This window comes from Sinohyriopsis cumingii, chromosome 18 (genome assembly GCF_028554795.1).
Source record: "Sinohyriopsis cumingii isolate HCF-2022 chromosome 18, ASM2855479v2, whole genome shotgun sequence".
Classification (NCBI taxonomy): Eukaryota; Metazoa; Mollusca; class Bivalvia; order Unionida; family Unionidae; genus Sinohyriopsis; species Sinohyriopsis cumingii.
The window spans coordinates 76,980,446-76,986,500 of record NC_142978.1 but is presented as its reverse complement, the minus strand read 5'-3'; positions in this window follow the sequence as shown (position 1 = coordinate 76,986,500).

The following is a 6,055-nucleotide window of genomic DNA, read 5'->3' as shown; positions in this document are numbered from 1 at the left end:
ACCTCTGTCTGCGTGGGTTCGAGCTTGCCAGTAGCTTCTCGTGGGTTGGTGGTTCTTTCTGGGGTTTTCCCGGATTCTTCCTCCACCATTAATACTGGCCACCATGTATAGCCTATCGTGTGCTGAAAATGGCATTAAACCCTACAACAACAACAACCAATTGCATGGGCACTAAATAATCTGCTTAGTTGATTTGCCATAAACTATCAAACCAGTTCATCATCAGTTCATTTAGTATCTTGTTATTACTATGTCTCCTCAATGGTTGGTTATATCAAAATTGGATTTTCACCGAGAGAATCTTGTCTAGTTGGTTGTAAATTCTTTGCACCCAGTAGAGCAAAAGTCCCTTCAAGGGACTTGAGTTTTATGTTATATGAATGATATGGTAAACAGAATATGCTATTGTCTTTTCACACATGTAAAAAAAAAAGCATGGGAAAAATAGAATCCTGCAATCTTATTAAAAGGGTAAATGCTAGTTTAATATTGAATGTTTATCTCTGAAAGCTAGAAAAACATTTGGTTCTGCTCTAATATGTGTAATTACTCCTATTCTTCATGGTATGCCAGAATTGGTGAAAAATCCTAGAAACAAACTCCAAATAGCTCAGAATAAAACTAAATTGGTAATCTTGAACCCAGATCAATGCTAAAAATGAGTGATAGAGTCAAAAAGGTTATGGCTAAATCATGCTTATACAAATTTTTAATGTATAATGTCCATCTTTTCTAAGCCAAAGATTTGTAACAAATTAGTGATTGTCATTGTTTTGCATCTTGGTGCAATAAATTTAATTATCTTGCACCATATTTTAGTAGGATAGCCTTGACAACTTTTGTATACAGTGCTATAAATGACTGAAACCATTGCCGAATTTTATCACACTCATTGTAGATGTAGACCATTTCAAACTGACTGTTAAGTTGTACCTTCTAAAAGCAAATCAAGAGAACAGAGTGATATTTTACTAGATTTAATTTGTTTTATTGGTATTTCTATTTATGAAATCAGATTTTAAATTATCGGAAAATAAACCAAAAATGTTATTCATACCTTTGGCATTACGATATCTTCAAGCCTTGACAATACAAAATTTTATGTTTGTTTCTGTAAAACCACCTTGTCTTCTAAAACAACCCAAAGTACTTTTTACTCTGTATGAAGGAAAAAAAATCCAAGAAATATCCTATTTTTCATAACTCTCATAAGGAACTTCACCCCTAATTTAAGAACTACACAAAATTTATACTGGTGAAATGGCTGCTGCAGTTATGTTAGTGGAAATTACATTTTAAAACTTTGTTTGCCTCAATATTTTCAGTTGAAATCAGGGCAGTAGACCTTGCTCTGAAAAACCAACAATATTTTAAACTCTATCATCTCTTATTCATTTTCAGTATTTCAGTCACTCAACAATAGGAAGTTGGAAAACCCATTAATGACCAACATTCTCATTCAACAATGAACTGTGTACCCCTCACACTATAGTATACTGTTGTTTGCCCAGTCATGTCAGTATTAAAGGAAATAAAAGAGCAGACCATATTGCCAATAAAATCCCATCTCTGCAAGCATCTAATTTTAAAATATCATTTACTAATTTTAAACCTGGCATAAAAAATATCCTTATTTAGTAAGTGGCAGGCATTCTCATACAGATTCATACATAAGGACAAGGTAGTCATTGCATGAATTTGAGTTGGTCATACTTGCATAATCCACTGTGACATATGAAAGAGGGAAGATCCACCTGAGTACGTTTCTTGCAACAAATCCTTTGCCGCAAAGCACTTTCTGATGGATCTTTTCCATATCAAATCTATACATCATTGTACAACAATATTCAGCAGATGAAGCGGCTTTTAGATACTGTAAATGAATCTTATATTTTAAATTTCTTGAAGGAAGTTGACATTTGTTCTAAAATATAGCATATATGCAACCCATTTCCATTGAGTATTTTAACCAACGTGAAATGTCAAGCACCTTTAGGGTTGGCCTGTCCATATAGATGAACTAGGTGGGTGCCACGTTAAAAAGGGCGCCAAATTTGAGGAGAAATTATGGGGATAGGGGCACCAGTTGCATGGTTCATTTTGGGCACCAGTTACTGACAGCTATTCTAAGGCCAACCTTGAGCGCCCTAAATATCTTAAATTATCTAATTAAACTTTATACTTATCATTTACCTGTTGATTGGTTACTTTCATATATTGTCCTCACCATCTTATTGTTTTTGCTTACCGATTTTGAACCACTTGTCACACATATATCATTTATCACATAACCTTTTTTTGTTGTCATGCTCTATAGCTTTTGCAGTGCTGTGTGCAACAATATCCCAATCAGTCAATCAACTACTGATTATTATGCTTGCATAACATACTGTGTCAGTGTTATTTGATCGTTATATTTATTATTGTATTGCTACTTATTTTCTGGTCAACTTTTTGAGGTAAAATTATGGGAGATAGGAAGGGGAGAAAGGAGTAATGTATGTCAGCAACAGTTAACAAAATTGTTAGACCTCAGCTTTTCTAACGAGGTTCTGGAAAATGGCCAGGATTTTTATCTGGAAATCATTTTATAATGTTAAAAATAGACACTCTAGAGCAGGGGTCTCAAACTCAAACCACCTGAGGGCTGCATGAGGGCATTTTTGATGGCCCAAGGGCAACACTACCTTTGTTATTTCTCATGACATCTGTTGCCAATCATTTTGCGGGCCACAGGACGTGGCTTGGCGGGCTGCATGTTTGAGACCCATGTTATAGAGTGTAAATCACATTTTAATGCTCCCCCATTTTGTTCCACAGCTTTTCTAAGACTTAGAAGCAATGCATGAGCACAATTCATTTATCGGAATCATCATTTCATATGCCTAATGAATTTATACATGCATATGATAACAAGGCAGGTATCTTAAAGGATTTAGTTCTACCGGTCATAGACCAAAAGAGATATGTATGGCCATCATCCATCCATTAGCACAAATTTGTTATTATCTCTTTTCCTTAATTACTTGCAGGATTGTCTAAAACTTGACAGACACATTCATCTCAGAGATTAGTTGATCATAAATGAAAATGCTGCTCTTGTTATCACTATTCCACCTGACTTCTACGATGTCTAGTTCATCGTACATGAAATTGGTATTTTCACCAAAATACTTCTACGATGTCTAGTTCATTGTACATGAAATTGGTATTTTCACCAAAATACTTCTATGTCTAGTTCATCGTACATGAAATTGGTATTTTCACCAAAATACTTCTACGATGTCTAGTTCATCGTACATGAAATTGGTATTTTCACCAAAATACTTATACGATGTCTAGTTCATCGTACATGAAATTGGTATTTTCACCAAAATACTTCTACGATGTCTAGTTCATCGTACATGAAATTGGTATTTTCACCAAAATACTTCTACGATGTCTAGTTCATTGTACATGAAATTGGTATTTTCACCAAAATACTTCTATGTCTAGTTCATCGTACATGAAATTGGTATTTTCACCAAAATACTTCTACGATGTCTAGTTCATCGTACATGAAATTGGTATTTTCACCAAAATACTTCTATGATGTCTAGTTCATCGTACATGAAATTGGTATTTTCACCAAAATACTTCTACGATGTCTAGTTCATCGTACATGAAATTGGTATTTTCACCAAAATACTTCTACGATGTCTAGTTTATCGTACATGAAATTGGTATTTTCACCAAAATACTTCTACGATGTCTAGTTCATCGTACATGAAATTGGTATTTTCACCAAAATACTTCTATGATGTCTAGTTCATTGTACATGAAATTGGTATTTTCACCAATATACTTCTACGATGTCTAGTTCATCCTAATTGGTGCTAATCTGATGTAAAAAAAATATCGTTCTTGCTGCTCATATTAATGTGGAGATAAAAGACTTCTTATGATAAATATTTAGTTGGTCTTGAATGACAATGGTTTCAATATGACAACCAGTATGGCTTCTACTAATTTGGTAATCTTGCTATCACTGGTCCTCTTGAACAGATAGTTGTATGGACAATTCATTAAGACTTCTATGATGCCTAGTTGATCCTAAAGGACAAATTGTGCCAATCTGACATGAAGTTTTCACTTAAAGACTCCATATGAACCTAGTTAGTCCCAAGCATAAAAAAAACAAAACTCCATGTGGTATCCAGCTGACTGTAAATGAAAAATGGTGCTCTTATTCACAAAGTACTGAATGATGCGTGATATACAGGTCACTGAATTAGATATGAAACATTAGTGTCAAATTCATAAATATTAAATTACTTTTAAAATTTGCTGTGTAGAACTATCAGCACTAAAGACGTGGAATGATTTTGTATTTAAAAAGACTTCAAAAATAAAACACCATCATCAATAAATAACCAATATGAAAATTTATTGCTTGGATGGGACTAACGATATGCCAGTAGCTTCTTGTGGGTCGGTGGTTCTTTCTGGGCTTTTCCAGGTTCTTCCTCCACCATTAATACTGGCCGCCATGTAGAGCCTATTGTGTGCTGAAAAATGGCGTTAAACCATACAACAACAACAACCAAATGTAATAGGACTAAGGTCATGTAGGACAGAGATGTGGATTTACTGTTTCTTTCTTAAGTGGAACTTATTTTGAGAGCTGTCTGGACAGTCATGAATAGTCTAATAAATCAGCTCCCAAGCCTGTTGGGAAAACTTGAACCAAAGTCATTCTTAGACAGTTTGGATCACCCACGTGCCTGATAGAGATTCAGCTAATGCTGTTTGGTGCCTACTGGATATTGTTCTGTGGGCAGTCAGGGACATGAGTCAATGGTGGAAGATCAGAGGCGTTGAGTTAGAGAAACTTTGTTTCCTATCCCCTCAATATGACTGGCTCCAGGACTGAACTGCAGATTGTCTACAAGTATAGGATTGAGGCTGGTGTTCTGGGTTGTGCAGCAAACAATCTAATATCCTCTTGTTTCTGGTCATCATATCTGTGAGAGTGAGTTGGAGATTATGTGTATGGTGATGGTTGCAGCACAGAAAGATGGACAAGCAGGTCTTGGACTGTCCGTTTCTGCACTGCCTCTATATTGCCACTGAACAGTAGAGGCAGTGTGAAGGGAGATGTTCGCAGGGCAAGGGCGTGATGTGGCTTGAGTGAAGTTAAGTGTAACACGAGTCCTATTTACAAGATCAAGGATAGCAGAAGCCATCAAAGCATTCGCCATTGCATCGTGGGCCACCCTTCTAGTTATCATAGATATTCTAGTCATTGCCTGCTTTGTCTGCAAGACTGAAAAACACCAGAGACGCCAAGTCCAACAATGAAGATGTGACCATTATATTGTGAATGAGCTTTGAAGTGGTGTGCAGAATGCCTTTATCCACCTTATAGCAAGCAGGGTGTCCAAAACACTGTCAACTTGTTGGCATTTTGAATGAAACTGGAGTTTCTTTAATAATAAGGTTGATATATTTGCATAAGTGAGTCTACGTTTCAAGCAAAATATGTGATGTAGTTCATCTGTCTTGGATAATCTCAACAATTCCATACATTTGGGAGTTACATATCTTTGAACCCATGTATATAAGAGGTCCTTATTATTCGGTCAGTTTGTTTTAGAAATATACTTTGCAAATATGGGATATGAACGACAGTTGTTACTGAAATGGCCCATTCTAGAAAAGGACAGTGAGCAGTCTGTCTGCATGTTTACATTGAGAGCTTCCATTTAGTTTGAAATATGAATAAATTTTGATAGTGTTAAGGACCCTCGGGTGACAGTTAAGTTAGAAATTATAAAAGAGTGCTATAATAGATACTTTGTACATGCTGTCATAGTCTTTTATAATCACTTCCCTTTAAATATCTGTCAGACATCTTTTAGGTCATCTTCCTTAGCAAATGCATTGGAAACATTATTCCATTAGAAATTGAAAGATTTCAAGATGTCTGTGTGTACTGAAGCAAAAGAATAATTTTGTAAATAACCAATAATATATGCAGAATAAATCATTTATAATCCTATTTCATAATACCAGC